This window comes from Haliotis rufescens, unplaced genomic scaffold, assembly GCF_023055435.1.
Source record: "Haliotis rufescens isolate VD_foot unplaced genomic scaffold, xgHalRufe1.0.p SCAF_97, whole genome shotgun sequence".
In the NCBI taxonomy this organism is placed as follows: domain Eukaryota; kingdom Metazoa; phylum Mollusca; class Gastropoda; order Lepetellida; family Haliotidae; genus Haliotis; species Haliotis rufescens.
Genome location: NW_025964391.1, coordinates 817,911 through 844,868, shown reverse-complemented (window position 1 = coordinate 844,868; position 26,958 = coordinate 817,911). Strand labels below are relative to the sequence as shown.

The window sequence follows — 26,958 nt, the reverse complement described above, 5'->3', positions numbered from 1 at the left end:
ATTATAACATAATTAACTTTTGGGCATGGGAAATCCTTTGATGCTTAGATAAATATAGATGTGGTTCAACTAATTGAACAATACGTTAGTGAAGGACAATGCGTTTCTTTTGACATATTATCCCGTCTAATGACTGTCCCTCGGTACAATAGCGTACGATGTGGGAACCATATGGATCATGTCTGTACAACACATAGTCAAGATTCATCTATCACGTAGGATAATAAAGCTTTAGAAAAAATGAAAGACTGCTTATTATGTTCGTTTTAGTTCATTTACCCAAGCTATATGTCTTACTAAATAGCATGAGAACGTGGTCTATCATACAGAGTTGATGGTAACGTCCCCGGATGGAGCTTGGGGAGTATCAAGCAGGATGGTTGCTGATGTGTGAGATGCATAGCCTGTCAATGTTATTCATCTTCACGTCATAATTAAGTATTTAATCATACATTAGGCTTGGATTACTCATGTGACGGATGCAAAGCATAACAATGAGATTGATAGGAAACGGGTGATTAACTGAACGTCGTGAAGATAGACTCAAAGATTTATCAAAGGTTTTAGAGGATTTATAGATTGTTCACGTGGGAAAGTGTTGGACAGTTTTAATGAAGATACAGATTTCAATGATTATGTCTGATCATTCAGCAGAGATTGAGCAAATGTAAGCAACAATGGTGTTATTTAGGTTTAAACATGTTGCATATGAAGGGTAATTTTAGTTTTCAGATTTTTAAGATTTTTAAAAGGGCCCACGTGGAATTTGATGGTTGGCATTTACGTTTGTGGTCAGCAGCGTCCTATTCGTGGTGTCAGAGGGCAGCGATGTGGTCAGTTGTTGAGAGCGTCCGCTTGTCATACAAAACCACGGGTGAGATTCACAATGTGTGTCGGTAGATCTTGGTTCTCCCCAGGGTGATTGTCTGAAATATTATTTAAACACGACTTAAAGAATTTCTCAATCACCCATCGTGCTGAAATCACTCCCTTGATAAAAATAGAACGTCACCAATGGTCGAATCAATATGTAGGTAGTACTACATTTCCGACGTGATATTGCTAGAGTATTCCTTGAATCGGCGTTAACCCATACCCATTCACTTAAAACACGAACACTGTGCTTACAATCCGAATAGCATAGCCTGAGATTCGAACACAAGACCGGAGTGTACCGTTATCAGTTAATAATCCGGATTATCGAGTTTCCGGATTATAGAATCATTGGTTATTAGTGATGTCCCTAACAAAAAATGGACGTCCCCAACACTGATTGTTCGGAAGTCGGGGTTTCCTGATTAACAGGTCCGGACTTACGAGCGTTAACTGTATATGAAGTAACATTATTTTGTAAACCAGATTCTGTTGATATTTATTTCGATGAAGACTGTACTCGTTTCTATTTTTCTATTGAAGACCCCGGTTTCAGAATTCTGTACAACCGTCTACACGAAATGCTGCAGTCTGAATATTTATTTTTGTCTTCATTTTATGACAAACCCAGCTGTTTGTGGAATTGCAAATTCACGTGTGACGCTCTCTTGGATTTCTTTGAATCCATTGTACCATCACGTGGAGATGTGTCTTATCAGTGCAACGCGTCGGACACAGTCAATACAGCGTATATATTAACACGATTACCTGCACTGATCGTGATGATACTCAACTCGCACCATTATTGGCACTTTATTGCTTCCGACAGGTATACTGCCATCTTGCCAATACCTACAGCACGATGGCTCGGCACCTGTTGACCGCGTGGCCTTTGTTCTGTCCATTATAACCATGGACTTAGTCGTTGTTATTCTAATTTAAGAAGATGGTTTTAAGAGTGCACTCAACGAAGCTACAAGCCAGAAAGCACCAACAAACAGACGGGGAAATATTATTCGCTATTCAGTACATTATGCGCTTTACTGGGCACTAAAGGATTAAACGTGAATATGGAGATTATGTCGTGAAAGAGTTTCCTCGTCCAACTGTGAGGTAGATTTACAAAGCCGAGCTCAGATCCCAAATAGACTATAAATAGAACTATTCTTTCAACAGCCATACAGAAATCAATTTTAAGCATATGTACAGTTTTAAACATAAGCGATATACATATCTATTATATATAATGCATTTCTTGGTATTTCTTATATCTGGGGTTGAATGGGCTTTCATACAAAAGGGAGCGTTGTCATCGAGCAAACCCTGCTCTACGTGCCAGGTATGCATAATAGCATAATACGTTGAGCGGCCCCGGTGTTACAGGGGTATTGTATGTGCTGTTATGTGGCTTTCAATGTAACACACGAGATCGACTGTGAGAGTCGGTACCCGGGTAGACCTACGGTAGCTACTAAGACCCGTTGTCTAACACGGAGCGCCAGGTCAGTTGCTGTGTTTCTGCTTTATATATAACATTACATGGTAGATTTTAATGTATTTACGTGTAGATTATGTATGTACACATGTACATTTCCTAAAATGACCGAATGGAGTGAACTGTGTTTAGTGGGTGCTACAAGAGTGTGTATTTTCAGATCTCAACCCAAGTTTCAGAAACAGGAAATATCATTATGTTTGCCTGCGGGGAAGGCGATGTTACACCTATCTGAACTAGTGGAATGTGTGGAAGGAGAATGTTACGAACGCTGTGTTTTTTTTTTTGTTGGTGTCGATAAACACATCTGTGTGTGTGTGTGTGTGTGTGTGTGTGTGTGTGTGTGTGTGTGTGTGTGTGTGTGTGTGCCTGTCTCTGTGTGTGTGTCTGTGTGTGTGTCTGTGTGTCTATGTATCCCTGTGTGTCTGTGTTCTTCTTAGCAACTTGCTTTCATGAACAAACAATACAACCCACTTGTCTTCAAGTAGAGAAACCGAAAGCAAGCATTGCGACCTCGAGACGTTCAGGTGGTTAGGTTGAATATGAAGGTGCAGTTCGACGATGGGAAACTACGACGTATACAATAGGTCGACATATCCGGATTCCACAAGATGTGAATGAATCATAATGAATCATGAAATTTTATTTTTAATACGATATCGAACATAATTTTATTTATCTCTAATTATGTTTAACACAGAACCCGTTGACTTTACTTAAGACCAAATCATATTTTCTAAACATTGATACAATTTGGATACTAATGATATATGGTTATTGCAACTTCTTTTTTAATGTTCTCCAGATCGACCAATCGCTGCAACGGATATAACATACCAGAAAACGTGAGTGTCTTTAAATATCTGTAGTGTTTCTATTCATATTGTGCACACTTTTTGTGACCGCCAGGTTCCATTGATAGGTAGGCATTACAGATATGTTGTTATATGGCGTGGTGCCAAGGAAGAAGACAATATATAGAACTCACCAAAGACCACATATGTGCCACCATACAGAATAGAAATGGCCTGGAACATTCTTCAATCATGTAAATTGCTGTTTCTAAACTACAGTGTAACATTAATTAAAATGATTGGAAACAATCTACAATTGTGATCCATTATTCATTTGCAAAGACCCAAAACTCTGTTTCTTGAGCTGGGTTAATGTAATGAGCTGCGTATTAACTTATTAAAAAATAATCCCACTTCAGCAGTAATCCATTAATCGTTGAAGCATAGGGACAAACGCTGTCTCTCTTCTTAAGTCCTTCTTACAGGAAATTGATAATATGTTTAGAATATTTTTTAAATGCAGCAAAGAGGGTTCAGATTATTATCATTATTATTATCACTATGATGATGATGATGATGATGATTGTGATTTTTGTTTTTCTTCTATTGACTATTATTATCACAATTAACTGACAGTGATAATAAAAATTGTTCAGGATGGGTTTTTTTTATTCTAATTCGGGAATGACACTGTTTTTGTAGACTTTCAGTGAAGTAGGGTTCGTGTTGAGCGAATGGAAGTTGCTATGAAGGTATGCCAATAGATTATAGATAATACTCCACTCCACTCTCGGACTATTATAAACACACCTGACGTCCATTACGTTTTCAGCCATATCTGTCGGGGTTTTTTTTCTATTGCTTTATGAATATTCAAAAACCTTCAGTGCATTATGCGGATCTGGCAATCATAAGTACTTGACGAATCTACAGTTTAGTCTAGGTAAATACTGTCACGGCTAAAATGCATGTTTATGCAAAGTGGTCGTAGTCGGCTGAGAGTTGGTTATTCAAAGTACATGTTAAGAAAATAAATGCTCGTGATTTCACACTTTCCATATTATTTACTTTAAAACCTAAACATGGACTGAACAATCAAACCAAAACACTGTTTTTCAAGCTTTGTTTATCTATTATTCATATGTTTACGTATAACATGGAGTATTTTCATTTATCATAACAAGTTTTCCTTATTGCCCCTTTAGAAAGCTGAGCATTGTTTGAACGACCAAGTCGTTCCCTAGATGTTTTTGCCTCGTTCGCCTATAGTTCGCACGTTTACGCATATGGTGCATTTGTCTATATTTGTATAAGCGTAAACTAGGATTTATGTATTTAAGTTCAATATGTCCCTTCCGTTCAATGTTGTCTCTATGCAATGAACCGATGCAATATGACGGTGGAAGATATGCTTCAGCTGCCTGTATGTGGCCGTAATCTTATAGATCCAGGAATATAATCCGGATTAAACGAAAGTGGATAATCTAGGTCTAGGTTTTCCAGGTCTTGTAGGTACTTCGTTTGAGGATAATATATATGGAATATTCATAGGATTTTAATATAACACATCAGATAGTCTAGATAGTGGATGTATATGAATACCGTGCAACCGATTGCATGTTTATTTTGCATAAGGTTGAATAGCAAATGATTGCTATAATATCTCTTATGATATAGCGGAGTATGGCCTGGTACAGTTGCACCAACACCACAGTAATTACAATAAATACGGTACAACCGTCCTGTTCAGCGCTTGAAACCAATTAGAAAACCATTTTTATCGCAAATACTTACAATAAATGAAGTATGTATAACCAGTCATATAGTTGTCAGGGCTATTTTGCCTTTTACGCCTAACGGAATCTGATATTCGAAGCTGGTTTTTCTCTGGCACTGGCGTTTAAAATTCACATTTAGTTGATATACGAACCCCCCTAAGAACAAACAAATTCAATTGTAACCTCAAGTTTCCTATTCCGAGTTACCAGTACAAACGTTGTTTTTGTTGTGGTTGTTGTTGATTATTATTATTATTATTATTATTATTATTATTATTATTATTATTATTATTATTATTATTAAAATTGTTTACGTGCGAGTACAAACGTCCAGATTAATTAATCATGATTTTTTATTAATGTATATTTCATGTATTATATCTTCCCAATAAGCGAGGTTCCTGGATTAACGAGGTCTAAGGAGATTTTACCGTAGTGCATGTTCCCAATGTAAAGACCAATATGTATATTTGACAGGTATACAATGAATCGTTGACACAAAGTATTGACTAGTAAAAATACTTCAGTGCCATTGTCGGCTTAACAGAAAGACCTCTGTGCTCCCACCAACCCGGCACACACAATGTCCAGCTCAGGTACGATACTCAACGTCCAAAGGAGATCAGGTACCATAATCATCAACTATATTCATAATACCTTAATCCCCGGATAAACATTGTTCTCGAGTATACCTGCCTGGGCGTATCATATTTCAACACCTTCACTGTAACGACGGCAGGCTAATATGTCAAGGGTATTCATTGAACACAACAGCAAATCAACATCAATTGATTCAGAGTATATTGAAGAGAAGGTATTGCTTCCAATGCTCATCCATTCTGCCATGTATCTACATACATGTACTTGTTTACGGGTCTATCCTGTTCCTCAGACAGCGTGTATATATTAAGCCAGTGTGTCCAATTTGATGAATGACCATGTTCAGACAGGATCCTCGATATTGTTAACAAAAAAGACACAGCGTGGATGTTGCATTGCATGACCCTCCTAATGTTTCCATAATTACCACTAGGGACCTCACGGTTCTTAAGGACGAGGTGCCAATAGGGCATTTATGGCCCTGAAGAAATATCAGATTATATGATTACGGAAATGATAAATATATTCTTAATATGTAAAAGGATACGTTCATATGACTGGTATTAAACAGCTGCCTCTTTCGCTCTAAATCATTCATGTCTTGGATTTATCACCTGATAAAGTGTCGTAGTATGGCCTTAAATATAAGTTGTCATTATGAAAGGGGACCCATATGACTCATATCAAACTATTGCCGTTTTTGTTGTAAACCTTGCATGTGCTGGACGTATGACATGATCAAGTACTCGGGTTTCCTCCATAGTACATAATTGTTTGACAAAAACTTTCTGGGTCAGCTTCAAACAGATTTAGATTATCACGAGACATGTGCATGGTGCGTTTTTGATCAAATGTCAGAAGCTTTGGATCCCATCAACGAGCTGATACTTTCTTCATTGCCAAAGTTTCTGTGATAATGGAATGTCCTCTCTCCTGGGAATTGTCTGCTGAACTAGCAGTATGACGCTCAGTCATTCACCGGTCGGTCATCACCATTCCTGTTGTTACTGACAGGCCTTCCACGACGATGGTCGCCTGCTAGGCTCGTCCTGCCACCGTTAAACTCTGCTGCCCACCTTTTTACGGTAGCATAGGAAGGACCATCCTTCCCTAGTGTTGTACTCATATCTTCGTGGATTGCTTTGGGTGTTAAGCCCTTTTCTACAAGTACTTGATCACAGCACGTTCCTCCTCTTTGTCCATTTTCCAAAGGTCACATACCGCTGCTTATTTTATTGACTTGTCACAACGACACAACTTGCTCGGTTGGCTCGATTTTTGTGGATATACCTCTAAGACATCATGTAATGACCACAACAAAATAGTATATTAATTCGCAATTCCTTCTTTGTGAGGAGGCTAAGAACTTATCAATCAACGCTCGTAAAATATTCACAACTTCTTTCTTTATAATGTTAAGCAGAACTTATAAGACAAATGAAACTTTACCATACTTTGTTCTATGTGCAGCGTTGAACTTTTCACTAAGTTAAATTATTAACGGAATCAGTTGAGTTCCTTTTACGTCTTGTAGTTAATGTGTGAGAGTTGTTTAACAATTTACTTTTAACGTTCAGCTTGCAGCCAACTGCATGTAACATTCAAAGTATCTTTTACTTTTTGTCAATGAAGGTGTTCTAATTATTCCTGTGCTGCTAAAGGAGCGATAGGGTGGCCCAACTGTTTGTGTATTCGCTCGTCACGAACAAATCCCGGATTAATCCCCTGGTAGGAAAACTGAAACATTGGCTGAAACACTCGAACACTCTGAGATGGCAAACTTTGATATGGGTCTTTAATTTAGGCTATAAACTTAGAAAATGCATTGAATACAGATTCAAACTCAGACAAGATTGTTGCAATGATGCATGCCTTCAGGCCTCACTATCGCATAGCAATTTCTTTGGTTTCTGTCAGTAGGCTGACAATTACTTCCCAACTTCCACTATTCGCTTTCATAGTGTGTCAGTAGATAGTGTAACATCATGTGACACCATCCTTTCAGATCTGTAGCAGGTGTTGCCCCTCAGGACAAAACATATTCTTCATCACATCATGATTGGGATAACAACGTTTTACAACAACACAATAGATAAATAAGGACAAAGATCACCAATAAAAGTGGAAAACCTTTAACATATTCATAAATATAAATTGTCAATGAAAGAGCCAAAGCAGCCTCGATTGTTAAATAAAAGCGACAGAACCCTTTCCATATTCATAAGAAATCTCTATTTTACGATTCCGACTATATCATGAACATGTGTTTATGAATCACTATCAAATAGCGATGCACAAACACATGCAAATGCAAGTCAATTGAAAGAAACACGGGAACATGTGGTACCAGTCAAAATAGGGAATTGCATCGGACATACTTTTTGTCACTGATACTTTAAATTAGTAGATGACGACCACGTGGCTACCATCCAAGTTTTGAAAGCTTTACTGAGGCCTTGAATGTTGTAATATTAATCAAACACCTGAAAACATTTAAACATGAAGGAATATCGAATAATCGACAGTCATGTTTCTCATTGTTCATTGTTCCATAAACCAAAGTACATAATATCGTTTCATTCATAGAATCTTTCCTGTAATCCATCTTAATCCACTACCGATATATTAGCAGACATATTCAGAATGCAAGTCAAATGAGGCTATTCACTATAACACATATGCCCGAAGTCCCACAATCCTATAAACATTACGACCGTTGTTTTTAACTAATGAAGTGCAAAACACGCCTTTGTAAAGTTGACCGTAACATGGAACTTCACGAGATCTGACTTGTTAAATCTCAGCCATATCATTCCTACAGTTGATTTTCTCGGGAGTACCAAAGCAGGATTGTCGGAATTGATGTGGTGAGTTGTTTCAGTCAGTGAGCTATGCCAACACGGCTTTAAATCTGCTTCAAGTTTTAACACTTTGATCAGGCACAATGCTAACTAGCCTTAGATTGTATTGTTTCCGCGGGTGATGCCAGTCGCTTGACTAACTCTCCGTAGCAATTGTACTGATATCAAACGGCCCTGTCTCCTATGGGACGGGGATTCTGATGGATAATTGTATTACCTAAACCTCCTACAGGCCTTGACAATTCCAACTTGACTCCATGACAGGGATATCCGACTTCAAAGATGTAACTTTGGGTCCGATTTCCAGGGGTAAGTCCGTCATCATATGACCGATGGCCATCGACTAGTTCCACTGTTATGGCTGTGCTAAGGTCTTCCTGGCGGCGGTAGGCCAGTATTTACATCGTTCACTCAGCACACTGTGGAACAGGGTCAACGCCTTTTATGGCAAACATTTCTTTTTGCAACCTTGTTTGTGTTTGTCCTTTGACTCCGAGTGCAGGAATATTCTAGCTGTATGTAAATAATCGTGTGTGGACCAGACAGTCTAGTTATCAATATTGTGAGCAACGATCTACGCCGTCGAGATGTTGATGCGCCATCAACCAAGGCACCGAGCCTGACCATCCGATCCACGCCGCTTACGATAGCGTGGGTTGCTAGGGACCAATTCTAACCAGGAAGTGACGTAAAATGTAACTGTCACGAAGGTGTTAATTTGTAGATTTATACTCATATAACAGTTTGACTATTCCGGTTGATAACGGTTTCATGAACACAATCTTCATTGGATTGAGTGAGTGAGTGTAACGCCGCTTTCAACAGTATTCCCGTTATATCAAGGCGTGTTAGCTTGATGTGGGAAGGAAGCTCTAAGTGATGCAGGTCTCAGGCCCTTATCACTTTGGTGAAACCGTCGAACACGTGTATGGTGCTGACCTACCTAGAAACATAATCGGGACCAACCCGCGATCAAGTCTCTCGGACGCCTAAAGGACGCAAATCTACACGGCGCCTTAGACGACTGGGCCACCCGCATCCCTATTAAGTTCAGACGTGCGTACGTACATCCTAGATTGAATATGAATTACAACAATTTTCAGTGGGCATATGGAAACTGAGGCAATGCCTATTTAAACCACGGCATGTAAAACTCCGCCCAAATCCCTGGACTGTCAAACATATGCCTGTTAAAATGGGTGCCAAACCAGACAAGTCTGTGATAAGAGATGTGGAATATGCCAAACAGTATTGTAGTGTATAAAACTATTTAGCTGCATGTAATTGCATTACCATGATATGCAGCAAGCAGCTGCAAGACAGTTACAACATAGTCATGAATATAAGCTGATATATCATCTGTTTCCATATGTATCACCACCTCGCCAGCAGGGGCTTTACGCCTCGGTGACTTCACTAAATGTGAAAACGGTTTATTGCACTAAGTTTAGATGTGTGTTTAAACATGGGAGGATAATCGCAAAGAAGCCAACAATCGCGTGCTTGTATACTTTCAGGAGAATTGAAACTCCATACATCTTTCGTGTATTTTCAAGTTTGTTCATACACGATGGCATTCTTTTGTATGATAGAAGGGCTTAGGGCTAGGATATTGGTTGTGGTGCTGTGGTGATTAAGTATTACTAAGATTCTTTACCCAACATTTGAATAGTGTTATAGATGAGTGGATTTAATGTCCTTTTTAGCAATATATTAACAAAATCACGCACGGCGAAAACAAGAATGGGCTTCACGCATTGTCTCCATGTGTGTATAAAACGCACGTCCTCGGCGTGACGAGCGAACGCCTTAACCACTGAGCTAGCACGTACAGGGACAGGGTAGACCTTAAAAGGTCGCAGAAAGCAAGATGGGCTACCTTGGAGTTCGAACCCAGACCCCCGTGTGACGAGTGAATACCGGTCCCACGCGGATCCCCTATCTCACTACCCGTGTCGGTGAGCGTATAACACACATGCTTTATTCTCCGGACAGCACCGAGTCTCGAGCTGGGCGTCTCTTCAACGTGTAGTTATTGTTGCAAGGGGACACAGATGCAGGAATGCGTAGACACAAAGGGTCGGTGTCATCTTTCATGCTGAAATCTTTCCTAACACAAACAACTGATTCATAAGCAGTGAGAAATGTAGGGTACACAAAGTTCAGAAATATAAACTACTGTCTCGATGTTTGGGACAATTGTTTTGACAATCGGAGCACGAAACGAACGCCTCCCAGGTCGCGAGAGAGGCAACATGTTTCCTTGTTTCGTCTATCCCGCGTGTAGTGTGGCTAGTTTTCCATGATGTTTAAAGACATTTGAGACCCTTTTATTATTAAAATAATTTTGAGCATTTTCGTGACTTTTATTTTCTGTTGACCATCCAGCTGCAAGATCTGTTGTGTTACATGCTTTATTTAACATGCTCAAAATGTGTACAAATGTTACATATAGATGTATATTACCGGCACATAAATCTGTATATTACTGTCATAAATAGATGTATATTATCGGCTTATACAGCTGTGTATTACTGTCACATACATGTCTATACTACCGTCACGTACAGATGTATATTACCGTCACATAAAGGTATATATTACCGTCACGTACAGATGTATATTACCGTCACATACCTGTCTATACCATCGTCACGTACAGATGTATATTACCGCCACATACAGGTCTATACCATCGTCACGTACAGATGTATATTACCGCCACATACAGGTCTTCATTACCGTCACGTACAGATGTATATTACCGTCACATATATGTCTATATCATCGTCACATACAGATGTATATTACCGTCACATACAGATGTATATTACCGTCACATACAGATGTATATTACCGTCGCATCCATATGCTTATTACCGTCACTTACAGATGTTTATTACCGTCACATACAGATGTTTATTTCCGTCACATACAGATGTGTATTACCGTCACATACAGGTATATATTACCGTCACATACATGTCTATATCATCGTCACGTACAGATGTATATTACCGTCACAAGTGTGTGTACCTTATTCAATATGCCAACAGGACCTGTGTATGCACTTGTGACATGGGAACACTGCCATTAACACCTGGACAGTGCTTAATGTCTCATGACGAGTGAGATGATATATGAAAACACGAATTTTGTATTGCTATCATTTACAGCTTTAGCTGATGCAAGGAACAGTCTCCATAAACATCTGTTTGACACTATAAACCACAGAAGATACTGTTGTATGCACCACGTTCTTTCGGGTCAAACCATATCGCATTACATGCAGCATTTTTTTTATAATAGTGTAATATATGTATGTTACATATGGTGAGTGGGTGAGTGAGTATGGTATTTACGCCGCTTTTAGCAATATCACAGCAATATCACGGCGGGGACACCAGAAATGGACTTCACACATTGTACCCATGTGGAGAATCGAACCAGGGTCTTTGGCGTGACGAGCGAACGCTTTTCCCACTAGGCTACCCCACCGCCCCTTATGTTACATATTATCACTTGGGTGAGTTTTATCGAATGGTGTAATAATTGGGATTTCAGTTCCCATAATAAAACATATTGATAAATTAACAAACGTCACAGATTGGTCCAGATATATTAACCGAGCAAAGTGCACGTGTTAATATCCCTGACACAGCATATATTCCATTATGTCACTGCTTTAAAAATGATATTCTTCACTTAATTCAGTACTTGTAGGCCACGGGCCTTTTTGTACAGACGAAATACAATTAAGGTGCAAACAGTATAAGATATAATACACAATTTTTTGTTTTTTAACAAAAGCAGTTTTAACATAATTGCATATTAATGATATATACAATGAAATGTATTCGGTAACCCTCACAACCTCGAGTGTAAGTTGATATGCAAAGAGATAATTACCAAGACTCGTTAATCCAAAATGTTTTCAACCATCGTCCGGTTTAACGGAGTTTCACTGCATACACTCGAACCCCATCCTATCTACGTCACCTAAACCTCCCTCGCACGCACGCGCACGCACGCACGCACACACACACACACACACACACACACACACACACACACACACACACACACACACACACACACACACACACACACACACACACACACACACACACACACTCCAGCCCCACCCCGTTACTCCACCTCACTAATGCTTCATCCAGCCCCTCACTAACCCACCCCATTCCACGTCTTCCAAACCGTGTCCACTTAGCACGCTTTCTCCATTGGCTCCATAAATGACAATACTATTTACAGAACCCTGCATGGCACAGTGAACATCCATAACGATTAATCCAAGGTTCAGTATAGGTTCAATCGTGACCCCCCGCAGTTAGGAGAAAATCAAACAACTTTTCCTAGGGAGAGACAATGACCACCTACACACGCCAATGTATGCATGATATAGATCGCTACACCTGCTTTGTGAACGAAACAAAAAAACACCATATGGATAGAGACAGTTTGTGGCGATTATGTACGCGATAATGGAGACAATATCGCGGGACAAAAAGATGATACTAACTATTGGGAAACTAACAGTTGTCCTGTTGAGGTCACATCGACCTATCTTTCGAGCTATGTGTGTTTCGTGTTTCTCGACATTATCTAAAAATGAATGCGACACAATTATATTCCCCTCCAAAAGAAACGTGAATACCATACATGTTGGTTAATATATGAAGACTTACTCACATTCAAGACGTATTAGATTGGTTCGATGCACAAAAGAACATAAGGTATGTTGTGTGTACCGATGCTTATGAACGAATCACATGTGACGTCATAGATCCTTGACTCGAGATGCACCATTTGACTCGTGCAGAATTAGCGTGTAAAGTTTGGAAATCACGTGCAGCATATTGTGATAAAAATACATCCACTCTGTGGTACACCTGGCTGATTGTTAGTTTTGTCATTAACTGGTACACGTTGGAAACATCTTTTCTTAAATTACATACTTCTCTATATGTTTCAATGGTTTGCGTTTCTTTTGGCGGTGAGTATACATTTGGCTTTCACGTGATACATGACGTAATTTGTGTTATTTCAACAATCTGCCGCAGGAATAACATTTGTTTGAAATATGTAACCCAACGTCCTATGTGACAAAGCTTGTGGTATGTATTGATTAGTTGTGAATTAGATTTTAATAGAAAATATTTATATTATCGTTCACTGATCCCACAACGTGAAGCAGAGGTATCACGTTATGTTGAGATAAAGTGATGTTCATGTATTCTGTTAATTTATTTGTACACTCAAACAAGGCAATGAGGGGTGGTGGGTAGCCTAGTGGTTAAAGCGTTCGCTCGTCACGCCGAAGACTCGGGTTCGATTCCCCACATTTCTGGTGTCCCTCGCGGTGATATTGCTGGAATATTGCTAAAAGCAGCGTAAAACCATGTTCATTCACATACTAACTCAACAATCCAATGACCTATGTATTTCACCTGGTCAAGTACACTTATTGGAAATCCCCGTGATGGCAAAATGCCAACTGTAAAGAGTCTTGACACCCGGTGCTCATATAAGGGTGTCCTGCGTGACGATAGTTGTCACACACTAGGCCACCGTGAGGATGTCTGTACTGAAACTCTATTTATATCTCACCTGGCGTGACTATCAATACAAACTCTGTATTTACTCCAATGGTATAATTTTCCGTGTAGCTCGTGTTACGTGGAAGACGGTCATCAGTGTGTCATGTCACTCGTCAGCCTCAGCCGCAAGCTTTGTCACAGGCACAACTGGGTCCCATTCCGCCCTACACTGATCGCCAAACACAATGTTACATAATATGGTAGTCCGCCCTACACTGATCGTCAAACACAATGTTACATAATATGGTGGTCCGCCCTACACTGATCGTCAAACACAATGTTACATTATATGGTGGGGATCGACCCTCCTAGTCTCCGTCAAACACAATGTTACATAATATGGTAGTCCGCCCTACACTGATCGTCAAACACAATGTTACATAATATGGTGGTCCGCCCTACACTGATCGTCAAACACAATGTTACATTATATGGTGGGGATCGACCCTCCTAGTCTCCGTCAAACACAATGTTACATAATATGGTGGTTCCACCTTCCTTGTCTCCGTCAAACACAATGTTACATTATATGGTGGGGATCGACCCTCCTTGTCTCCGTCAAACACAATGTTCCATAATATGGTGCTTCCACCTTCCTTGTCTCCGTCAAACACAATGTTACATAATATGGTGGTTCCACCTTCCTTGTCTCCGTCAAACACAATGTTACATAATATGGTGCTTCCACCTTCCTTGTCTCCGTCAAACACAATGTTACATAATATGGTGGGGATCGACCCTCCTAGTCTTCGCCAAACACAATGTTACATTATATGGTGGTTCGGCCTTCCTTGTCTCCGTCAAACAAAATGTTACATTATATGGTGGATCGACCTTCCTAGTCTTCGTCAAACACAATGTTACATTGTATGATGGTTCGACCTTCCTTGTCTCCGTCAAACACAATGTTACATTATATGGTGGTTCGACCTTCCTTGTCTTCGTCAAACACAATGTTACATTATATGGTGGTTCGGCCTTCCTTGTCTCCGTCAAACACAATGTTACATAATATGGTGCTTCCACCTTCCTTGTCTCCGTCAAACACAATGTTACATGAAATGGTGGGGATCGACCATCTTAGTCTTCGCCAAACACAATGTTACATTATATGGTGCTTCCACCTTCCTTGTCTCCGTCAAACACAATGTTACATGATATGGTGGGGATCGACCTTCCTTGTCTCCGTCAAAACACAATGTTACATTATATTGTGGGAGCGACCTTCCTTGTCTCCGTCAAACACAATGTTACATTATATTGTGGGAGCGATTTTCCTTGTCTCCGTCAAACACAATGTTACATAATATGGTGGGGATCGACCTTCCTTGTCTCCGTCAAAACACAATGTTACATTATATTGTGGGAGCGACCTTCCTTGTCTCCGTCAAACACAATGTTACATTATATTGTGGGAGCGACCTTCCTTGTCTCCGTCAAACACAATGTTACATAATACGGTGCTTCCACCTTCCTTGTCTCCGTCAAACACAATGTTACATTATATGGTGGTTCGACCTTCCTAGTCTCCGTCAAACACAATTATTACATTATATCGTGGGATATTACAATCGGTATGTCAGTAACATCGACCGCTCCCAACTTTCCCCGTTAAAAAACAGGTACAGTTTTACGTCCCTACCATTCCCGTTATAACACAGGTTAAAACGCAGCAACTGTGAACCCCCAACCCATGGTGCTAGGCATGGGTTCAAGTCCCAAGTTGTCCCGATTATGATCCTTGGATCATAACCACGCCTACAGTAGCAAACATCCACTACCTGCCTGACTGTTGTTCACACATGAAGTTAACACGTGATGGTGTGATAGAAATACGCTATGTCACCTACTCGAGGATACATACACATACATCTAGTCATATCACATTACAGCGTCGACAATGACTGACATAATTTGTGAATGCCAGGTAGTATCCTTGTGTTTACTAGATAAACACGGTACGTTGACTAAGCACAAGGATCTACTTATAGGCACTGTTTGCACCTCAACACACGTTGCCCCGCCCTAGATTGTGCTCCTCACATGACACCAGTTTTTCCTGGAAAGACATCACTTCCTTCTTCTGTTGCCCATCCTGCTTTCAACTAGTGTGTCGCTCAAGTCCAGTTGTCGATGTACAAAACAACCTTAGCGCTACGACTGCCATCAGTTTATGTTAAGCCATGGCAGTTTGGATCAGCTTAGTGGTAAGATCGCTTTGTACAACGGCACCCTTGCCGTACATATACATACAGTGAATAATAGATTTCTCAACACTACCATGTTCCAACATGTCTCACGTACACATGCGCCGGGGTTCAAGTTGTAATGCCCGATCTGAGTTGCTGAGTTGTGCTGAGTTGCGTCCCTTTGACATGTCAGGATCCTCTGTTCGAAGCCCATATTCTCTTTGATTAAGGTGTTTGGTCTGACAGCATGATAAATGTGACCATTGGTTTGACCGTCTGGATAACTTTGAAACGTCAACGGTCAAAACTGTTATGTGACGGAAATTATATTCAAAGCGGAGTAAATTCTAACTCTCTCACACTTAATAGCTTCATGACACCCACATCGTAACATACCAATTCCTCCACATTAGATTCTGTATCAGAATATATCTATTATTAATCCTGGAAATATGGGTGACATATACGTCAAAGTATTGTGGCTGTGTTTGGGGTTTTCTGCCCGGCTTTTGTGAACGATGTTCTCAACAAAGGATTCCTCTGACCACCCTCTCTTGCCTCCTCCTCCGACGAAATTGACTTCAGTATTATCGATTTAACCGATTTCGATATAAACGTAGTTGTGATTCGGGGAGAAAACAGGCTCCATGTTTGGCGTTGAAGCCACATGCGTGTCATGAGGAGCGGGTGGTTTCAGTGTGTCATCTGCAGGTTGTGTAATTGTACCTCGACGTCGTGAAGCGTTGCGTGTGCTCTGTATGAACCATATATTGTCAGAGTCGTTTGTTTACAAGTTGTGGTGATATAGCTGAAAAAGTGTTGACTGAGTTAGTGGTGGGCGTGTGGGTGAGAGGGTGAGTTTCAGTTATATCACGGCGGGTCATCTATGAAGAAGCCTACAGTGATGCAGAGCCTTGCACGTTTGAATGAGTGAGTGAGTTGGGCTTAACGCCGCTTTTAACAGTATTCCAGTTATATCACGGCGTGTCAGCTTAATGTGGGAGGAAAGCCCGAAGTGATGCAGATCTCAGACGTTTACCACTTCGGTGAAACCCGCGAGCACGGGTATGGTGATGACAAACCTAGAAACATAATCGGGGCGAACCGGGATTCGAACCCACGATCATAGGTTTCTGGCGTGACCTAAACGGGGTGAACACACGATCAGCGCATCTTTGCACTGTTAAGGGAAGCAACTCTCCCATCCCACCTTCACCCAACCACCAAACACATTCTTGACACGAGCACGCAATTAAATCCCAGTGTCCGACATCCCTACTTCAGAACATGTTTGCGAACAGCCTAGATACATGTACATGTATGTCAGAACTGAGACACACGACCTCAATCTGTAGACCGTCGCTAACCTTTGCCGATTATATATGAATTTGTAGCAGATACTTGAACGATCGTTTTTTATTTCAGTCATCAACAGGAACATACGAATAAAGGAGAATCCGGTAAGCTACTAGGCGGAATATGAACCACGTGCCCTTGTCCCTATGACAATGCGTGCGTATAACGTCTAATTATAGAATAAATGAGCTGTAGAAAGGTCTCAATTAAGTGTGGTGTTTAAACAAACGGAAGTGATATGTAAATATGTTTATAAATACACAGCGACATTAAACAAACAATGACAAGATAACATTAGGCGATGTCATCACATGTATCCTTGGTGTATCTTTATTTGATTATCAGTGATAACGTGTATAAGAGATGGGCATTAGATTACATGCATGTGTCATGCCGTCTGATGGAGCGATTTATTATCAAATGCATACCCTGGCGCAAGCTGTTGATTGTGTACAAGCTCCGTGGACATGTATATGGGTTTGATAACGGTGTCTCCGCTGATGATAATTGTGGTGGTGCGGTTTGTGTGAGATCTTAGCGTTAAGATTGTTTCGAAGTTGTAGCGTTACGATTGTCGCGAAATGATCTTAGCGTTAGGACTGTCGAGGGGGTATCTTAGCGTTAGGATTGTCGAGAGGGGATCTTAGTGTTAGCATTGTCGAGGGCGGACCTAAGCTTTGCGATCGTCGAGAGGGGATCTTAGCGTTAATATTGTTGAGAGGGGATCTCAGCGTTGAAATTGTCGCGAAGGGATCTTAGCGTTAAGATTGTCGAGAGGGGATCTTAGCGCTAAGATTTCGAGCGGGGATCTTAGCGTTAAGATTGTCGAAGGGGGGTCTTAGCGTTAAGATCGGCGAGAGGGGATCTTAGCGTTAAGATTGTCGAGAGGGGATCCGGATACATATGCTGGTCATAGGAGGCGACTAATTGATCGGGTGGTCACGCTCAGTGAATTAGTCAATTGTATATCACCGTACCCCGCCGGCGTATGAGATTGCTCATTATATCAATCACAGGTTTGTCTGGTCCAGGCTCGATTATTTACAGCCCGCACGATAACGATGGAAAGTTGTTGACTCCGGGGTTAAACAACAATATTAACATCGTTTATAACTGAGTAGAAGCTTTGCATTATATTACGAGTATAATTATTTCTGGAGAAGAATACACCAAGCATCATGCTCCATACAGGTGTAGCTGTATCCACATTGATGTGGATGCAAACACATCTCATTCAGTAGTTAATCCAATACTTCGTTCAAAAATAAACGCATTCGGGGCTCGGTTGCCATCATCAAATACGCTTTTGCAGACCCTCTGGGTGATGGCTATTCACAACCTGCGAACATATTGTCTATCCTCCGTGGTAAATATGGACAGGAAATCCGGAGTAACGTGGTTTAATTTAGTTTCAGGGTCGATAATCGAATTCACGAAGACGTGACTACCGCTATGTTTACTTTTCATTTGTTTGTATTGACGATTCTCTAAACGCAATTTAGCAAGTCCCTTTATGCCCGGTTTAACATGCTGATGAAACTAATGTAAACATTGCTGGTTGATCTGTTTAACACCGTTTTTTATAAATATTAATTGTAGTAGCAGTATTAGCGGTGGATGCTAAGAATAAGCTACGTCACATCGATGGGTATGAAGGTCGGGCGTATCTTAAAGGCGGACTGTACGCCAGTGTACTTCCAGCTTAAGGCTTGTTGTTGTATCAAGGGATTTGTATCTAGCTGATACTCTGTCTCCCAGAAAATTAGAGTAAGCATTCACTGCTGGATAAATATCCACTGGAATCTATCTAAACCGAACTATGACTAATCCGGATATCTGTCAATACCGGACCAAATTTACGGTCCCGAATCTACCACGTTAATTTATCATTAGGTAAATCTTAAATAAATATTTCTTTAAGTTTGTTCATACATGACACGGGGCTGTGGGGTAGCCTAGTGGTTAAAGTGTTAGCTCGTCAGGCCGAAGACCCGGGTTCAATTCCCCACAAGAATATGATGTATGAAGCTCGTTTCTGGAGTCCCCCGCCGTGATATGGCTGGAATGTTGCTAAAAGCGGCGTAAAACACTACTCACTCACTCATATTTGACACAAGGAAGACAATTCCCAAAGATAAATCTAATAATCTATAAACTTATTAATCCGGACCACCATCTCCCACATTGGGTTTCATGCATGTTCGGTTTAGACAAGTTCCACTGTGCATAAAAAAAGTTGGCAAACAAAGAAGAAAAGTTGCTGGGGTTGTCAATTGTCCAAGCCTACCCCCAAACGTAGACCACCCAGGTAGAGGTTGTTCATTTTAATAATTATTCCATCATGGTAATTGTGGTTAATTGGTAATTATAAAAAGAAATGTCTTAGTGGGTGTACATTCATTGTATTCCTGCAAGTTCTTGCTATCTGCTGTTTGTTAATATTCAATACGGGTGCCTGCACCGACCCGGGGTAGTTGTATACGTAACAATGCACACCAACAATGAACTACACTTAAATCGCGATCTGTGGTTCCCTCACAACACAGCCCCGCGGAGCTCGGGCTTATCTGATCTGAAAACAATAGGCACTAATCATTATATCTCAACATTTGGCTCATTTATGCGTTAAAATTATAGGTATAGGCGATCAGCACAGCAAGATAAACGAGCGCGGAAATTACTACCAGCTCTGTAGCCGCGGTGCTGCCAAATAGCAGTAAATTTCGTGCTATTTTACAGCATGTGCCTTCTGACAAGAAGCCTGATACATTTTGCCACACTATTATAGCGCAGCATCGCGTGTCAATCAATTTCTGCTATAATAAACTTGTAAAAGAGTTTATAGTATACATTTATGGATACATACAAAAGCTTTGGACCTGGTAATTAGATTAAGGAATGTATATAGTTGTATTCTAATTATAGCCAGCTAGCTTCGGTTTAGTATCTTGATACATCCACCTGATGTTCAACCGTTGATGAAATTAATACATTTCGGTCAATCTAGGTTTATGTATAAATATGTATAAATTTCAGAATAATAAGGGAATGCTGGTAATTAGCCGGTTTTACCATTTACTGTACCCTATATAAACAAGTATCATTTCCGGATATAACTGGCCGTAGCAGAGTTTTACTGCACATGATGCATGCAATTAGCAGTATTCGTCCCCACACAAGTCACGTGTCCTCATTGAGGGCTGTGTTGATTGCTGGCTAGTTTATGAAACTGCTCTACTTTTAGAATCGACGGCCCAACATCTGCAGATATGAAGGTCAAATTTATAATTGCTAGTAATAGTAGACGTGGGCAAATATTTATAATAACATATAATTGAAATATGTCCCGCTTCTTTCCAATATATTTTTCATGTGCAAATCATGTGGAAAGAGTTGATTTGGGTTAAACTGTAGTCAGTTATAAAACAGGAGAATTCCAGATATAAATAGGAGGCATGATATAATAAGTTATCAATAAGAAATGTTTAGCTCTAAATTGTTCTAAAGGATTAAAGGATTTCAGTTATTACAAAGAACATATATGTGGAGGTACTAGCAGCCGAACACCGAATCTGTACTTAACTAAATAATAAATCGCATGACATCATTTTAAAGTGTATTCTATCTTATTCGATAGTATGAACCTGTTGCTAGTATTGTGTGGAGGAATTTGGTAAAGGGGGGAGGGGTGTGTGTGTGTTGAGAGCCCACATGGTAAAAAGTACATCGCCATTCAGCTGGAACTATAGATTATGTATGAGGGAAAGCTTCTCTGGATGTGAGTGCCTCACTAGAGGAAGTGGGGAGTCGGGATGTAATATACAGTGCATAGGCTAAAATAGACCGAGGAAGCTAAAAATAACGCTAGCATTTAGCGTGACGCGAAGGATTATTTTACAAAGCGTCCACGTTACCGCAGCACTACAGATCTTAATCTGCTACAGTCAAAGACTGCTCTCCCGCTCTGAACGAGGATTCTAAACCCGCAAGGATCCTGACCCAGTCAGCGCTCCGCCTAGAAGCGGGAGGTGGGTCCAAGTTGGGCTGGCAGATATTACGGCGTGTTGTAGCGCGAGACACCAGCGATTGAGCCAGTCATATAAAGTGCTTTCGTTTTTTGTGATAAAGCGATTCGCTCCGTTGGCCATGTGTCACAACTGTGAACTGTTCCTCTGAGTTGGATTCAGTGGGAAATCCTTTCCGGGTTATGTTAAATGAATGAGAAGGAGAATCCTCTCCTAGCATTATAGGACTATGTGTTACAGTGCAAGGTAGGTTGGTTGTTTATTGACTGATATTTAGTTACATGTTTAGTATAGGATGAATCAAGGGTGTTACAATATGGACGCGTTGTCTCAGAGGACGTTTCGGCGTTCGGCGACTTTCAGTGACGACACGTGGTGATGATCGCCGCATGTCCATGACAGCTAATAACACTCTCTACAGCCCTTGTATCCTGGTCAATATCATGTCCATGTCAATCAGGCATTCGGGTCACTGGTGTATATTCATGAATATTATTGATGACTTCTAAAACATTCTGCTTATTTTTATTTCGTTCATATCTAGTTTTGACGAGTCATGTAGTTAAGATAAGCAGTCCTTCAAGATCTACTATGCAAACACCATATGCCTTCAGGGTGTGGATGTGTCGTGTCGCAGCCCCTGACATATTTCCACATCATACATTCATACATTTAGCTTGTCCGTTGATTGATAAGCAATCGGTTGTGAAATTGGGCATATTAACTGATTTATGTGTTTGACCCCGCTGTTCGAGTCTCGCGATAAACCTAGATTGGAGAGCCCCATCTCGCGCCTGTATCTGAGGATCGTTTTCACCATGTTTTTTATTGGAGTGAAAACACCCTGTAGATGGATAAAGTTTCTCGCAACTAAAACACGGCAGCTGTCGCGCCGAGCAGCGTCGCATTGCCTGTATTGAAGGAGTAGAGAAATGCTAAGGCTGTCCCGATAACACGTACAGTGCATGATTCTCATGTTATGTCTTCACAATTGTCTCAGCTTTAAAAAATCATTATGTATTTGATAGGATGTCCCTTATTCTTACATATTCCAATTTACATGATACTGATCTTGACTATTTCCGGCTGTGAAATGCCTGAATTAATCAGTTACAACGTGTTTCTATAATAATAATAATAATTATAATAATAATAATAATAATAATACCTCTGTAAAATACCTGAATAAGTAAGAACATACGTGTTTCTATAATAATAATAATAATCATAATAATAATAATAATACGTTTCCACGCAAGGGTTACTCAAAGCGTTACATGATAGTCTGATAGTCTTAACATCAGAATGATAATATTCTATGAAGTTCTAGGTGAGCAACACTGTGATGTACGACCAGTCATAGCAATATTATGAAACAAAAACATAGCATCAGCTGTTGCCATGACGCTCATAAATACACATATCTGAACCTTTTTTCATATAATAATATAATACCTTATAAGCTTCTTCTACCTCACGTGGCAACAACTGAAAGTCACCCCCAAGGTAAAACGTGACCTTTGACCCTGTAAAACTGTTAAAATCATTGCCGTACCTTAATGCTATCATCATATACCCCTTCTGTTTTTTGCCCGAGAGTATAGCCTTCCCACTACCTGCCGTGGTTGTTTATATGTTTAATGCTGTAAAGTCGTGCATGACGACGCCTCGGGCTAGCGTCCACGAACATACAAACATGCTTCAACCTTTGAATGTCGGTTAAATGTCTTAGCAAATATCATTTTGACAAATCTAATCGCTTTTGCCAAAGGCAAATATAAACTACATGTGTATTATGATCTAGAGATTGGAGAAAAAGGTTTATTGGCTGGTACATGATCGGTTAGTGTTTTCTTTACAATTGTGTAAAAGGGGTTTATATTGAATGATAATTACGTGATATGTCATACACTGTTAACATCGTATTAATGCATCATATTAATTTACACAAACGTATGCTGTTGGACAATAGTAAGGCCATATTGAATTCTGCATGTTTCTCATGTATTGACTAGCATATGATTCGCAATTTCGTGTGAGTCAGAAAGGGGTTAGCATCATATTACAATTACGTATATACACTTCGGTGACAGTCATACTGTCAAATAGTATTTACATTATTAAATATGATTTTGAAATGAGTATGGCATATAATTTGATATTTTACGGATAAAAACAGTTGTTAAATTATAGTTATGAAATATATTAAAAAGGAGCTCAGAGGCTCTCTTCATTTTCAGATACTGATACTGCAGTAATCTAGACTTGCCAAATATTATAGACTTGCATGGGCTGTATTGGATATATTTGTTTCAGGGTCTGTATGATAGACTACTCTTTCTATATAATTTAACTTTTTACTCATGCACTATCTTGTGTATATTACTTCTACACTGACTATGACAAAGACCCTGGTGTTTGATAAGGCCCAAGAAACCATATGTTTGCATCTGTTTCAAACATCACTGAGCATAATTATATAGAAGGTTAAATGTTGTCTATTTATACTGTACATATTACATTTTTACGACCTAATTAAAAACAACGTTGGAATGCGTTTTGGGGTATACATGATACCAACTCTAATGAATATTTACTCAAATTCTGAAGCAATAGCCGCTTTATAAGACACTAAATTTGACGCCACTTAGAAACATCAGCCTCCCGTTTGGATCAAGGTTGCAGATTACACACCTGAAAGTGTGTTTAATGTTGTAGGGCGCTCTCAACAGGCGATGTTAATTTCACTGCATGTGATCAGGATATATGCATTTTATTACGACATGTGTCTTGTTCGTTTCATGCTGTACCTAATTAGAGATAACCGCCAATATACACCTGGCACGCGTCCAGGGGAGTCCGGAATATACACCATAAACAGTGTTATCTTATGATTGACGGGTTTTGACAGCTACAGACACGCTATGGGCATTACAAGGAAGAGATGAGTTTTTATATAGTCGACTGAGACTGTTAATGTATTTTCAGTTGTAGGTATTCATAATAAGGCAAAACAAAACGTATTTTTACTAATATTTACAAAAGTAGCTGTTAATATAAGTATGAAATAAATAATCATAAGACAGGCAATGAGTTCGAATATATATATAGATATAGATATATTTAGATATAGATATATATAGATATAGATTTATATATATATATGACCTCTCACCTTCTAGGCGCCAAGGTTGTATTTTTTTTATCAATGTACTTTGGAATAAGCCTATCGACAGATAACATACTCTTACAGTAGAAGCGATCGTTTGGAAACATCTGAAGTCACAAATGCAAATTTGCATGCGTATGCATGACAAACGAGATAGTAGCTTGTCAGTGCTTATCGTCAGCATGATATCACTTTCATAGGCTATGTAACCTTTGGGACTAGTTCAATCACCGATGACGAGAGGACACCCGTGTCCAGAGTGGGTCTGTATATTTCATTAATAGAGTGTGTGATAGCATATTACCTTGTCACTTCCCTATCAACAGAGACCGGTTCGATTTTACATGTTACTAAAGATGTTTTTAATGATTTCAAGATTTTGATACAGTGAAATTCCGTTAAACCGGACGTTATTGGTTCAAGATTAATCATCCGGATTAACAGATGTCCGTATTAACAAATGACTGGAGTAGTGTCCCTTGAGAATACTTAAAGGCCCTAACGGTAATAGTTCAAGCATCCAGACGGATGGGGTCCCGATTAACGAGGGTTCACTATAGCGTGATAAACTGATACTGTTTCAACACAAATGATTTTTGATATTTACGTAAAACGTTAACTGATATTACACTCCGCAACAGGCTCAGGTGGTAGTTTTTTAAGGAACATGGAAAAATATGTAGTCAAAATCAATTACCGCCTGTGTGACATGCGATACAGGACGTCACTCATGCCGATGTCAGAGACTACAGAATATAGATATCAACGTCTGTTAGCCTCATCTTCGTCTACAGATAATATGTGTGTAATCTGTAAGGTTAATTTAATAATAAGTGCATGTTTTATGAAGGAGACATGCTGAGTATTGTATTCACATTTAGACACATTAGCGTCTTCTGATATCTATAAAATAATTAACATTGACATTAATTTTAAGTAATGTGATGGTATACCATATTGATTTTAATGTGAAATAAATCCTCTGCGAACAGGTATAAGTACAGCTCAGAATAGCCGAATGGAATTTCAAACATGTTGACTACACGCTTTCTGTTTTTATATCATGATGGATGGTCGTGAAATATACAGGCCGTATGTTGGCAAAAAACATGTTTATTTGTAATTTACGACAATCATGCCAACCGTTGTGATCATTAGGGGAAACACTCTTAAGATTATACAAGACAAATGTCTTTTTTCATTCAAACATCGTAAAACACAATCCTACTTGAAATGTTCCTTTTATTGTGTGCACGTTGTAGGGTATTGGCTCAAAGCAACCTGTTTGTTTACACCCCCTTGTTCCTGGCACTTGCTTCCAGCTGGAGAATATCATAGGTCGGGCATCCTATTATTGGTGGATATAAACTTCTGTGTATACTACTCAATGTGTGTGTGTGTGTGTGTGTGTGTGTGTGTGTGTGTGTGTGTGTGTGTGTGTGTGTGTGTGTGTGTGTGTGTGTGTGTGTGTGTGTGTGTGTGTGTGTGTGTCTCTCTCTCTCTCTCTCTCTCTCTCTCTCTCTCTCTCGGTAATTACCTCTCTTGGGGACGCTACAAGGGAGTCGAGGAGGTAGAAGTGATAACTTAACAAGCACTGTAAGTAGATACCGTTATTGTGGCGAGGATTCAGCGATAAACTTAACTGATGCATGTTGAGTTTGTAATGAAACATTTTAACTTGACGAATGTTCAGTGTAACCTCGTTCATTCAGAGTTTTGGAGAATCATTTTCTGATGGGCTAGTACTCCCCAGGCTATGTAAATAATGGCAAATAATAGTTAATGTCGCATGTGACGTCATCACAATCCCCTACACACACAAACACTCACTCACATAAATAATCTCTCTCTCTCTCTCTCTCTCTCTCTCTCTCTCTCTCTCTCTCTCTCTCTCTCTCTCTCTCTCTCTCTCTGTCTGTGTGTCTCAAGTCGGGCTCAGGACGTTTCAGGCCAGGTCAGGTAGAGATCAGATTCAGATCAATTTCAAAATCAGATCAGGTTCAGGACAGTCTCGGGTTGAGGTCAGAAACGGATCGGTTCAGATCAGGTAAAAAGAAAGATGAATAGCAGCATTATATGAAATAAATAATATTTTGTGTACTTGTAGCTTATATATACCATGCCCATAAGTTATATAATGATAAACCACTCAAACAATGGCATTCATTACTAGCCTTCGCAAGAGCTGATCCTACCAATG

The 26,958-nt window shown here is 39.8% G+C and overlaps 1 protein-coding gene across 9 annotated transcripts in view; it reads left to right on the top strand.

Moving 5' to 3' along the window:
- LOC124138501 (5-hydroxytryptamine receptor 1D-like) overlaps positions 1-26,958 on the top strand; it is a 194,683-nt gene that overhangs the window by 119,328 nt on the left and 48,397 nt on the right. For 2 of the 9 annotated variants that reach the window (XM_046505197.2, XM_046505193.2), the window contains one exon: positions 3,174-3,213. The gene's annotated coding sequence lies outside the window, so the exon portion shown is untranslated. Of the gene's footprint in view, positions 1-2,232; positions 2,376-3,173; positions 3,214-16,181; positions 16,227-17,633; positions 17,669-21,445; positions 21,836-24,999; positions 25,022-26,958 lie in introns of those variants that run through there. The other 7 variants (XM_048391765.1, XM_046505192.2, XM_046505198.2 and 4 more) reach the window with 6 other exon arrangements.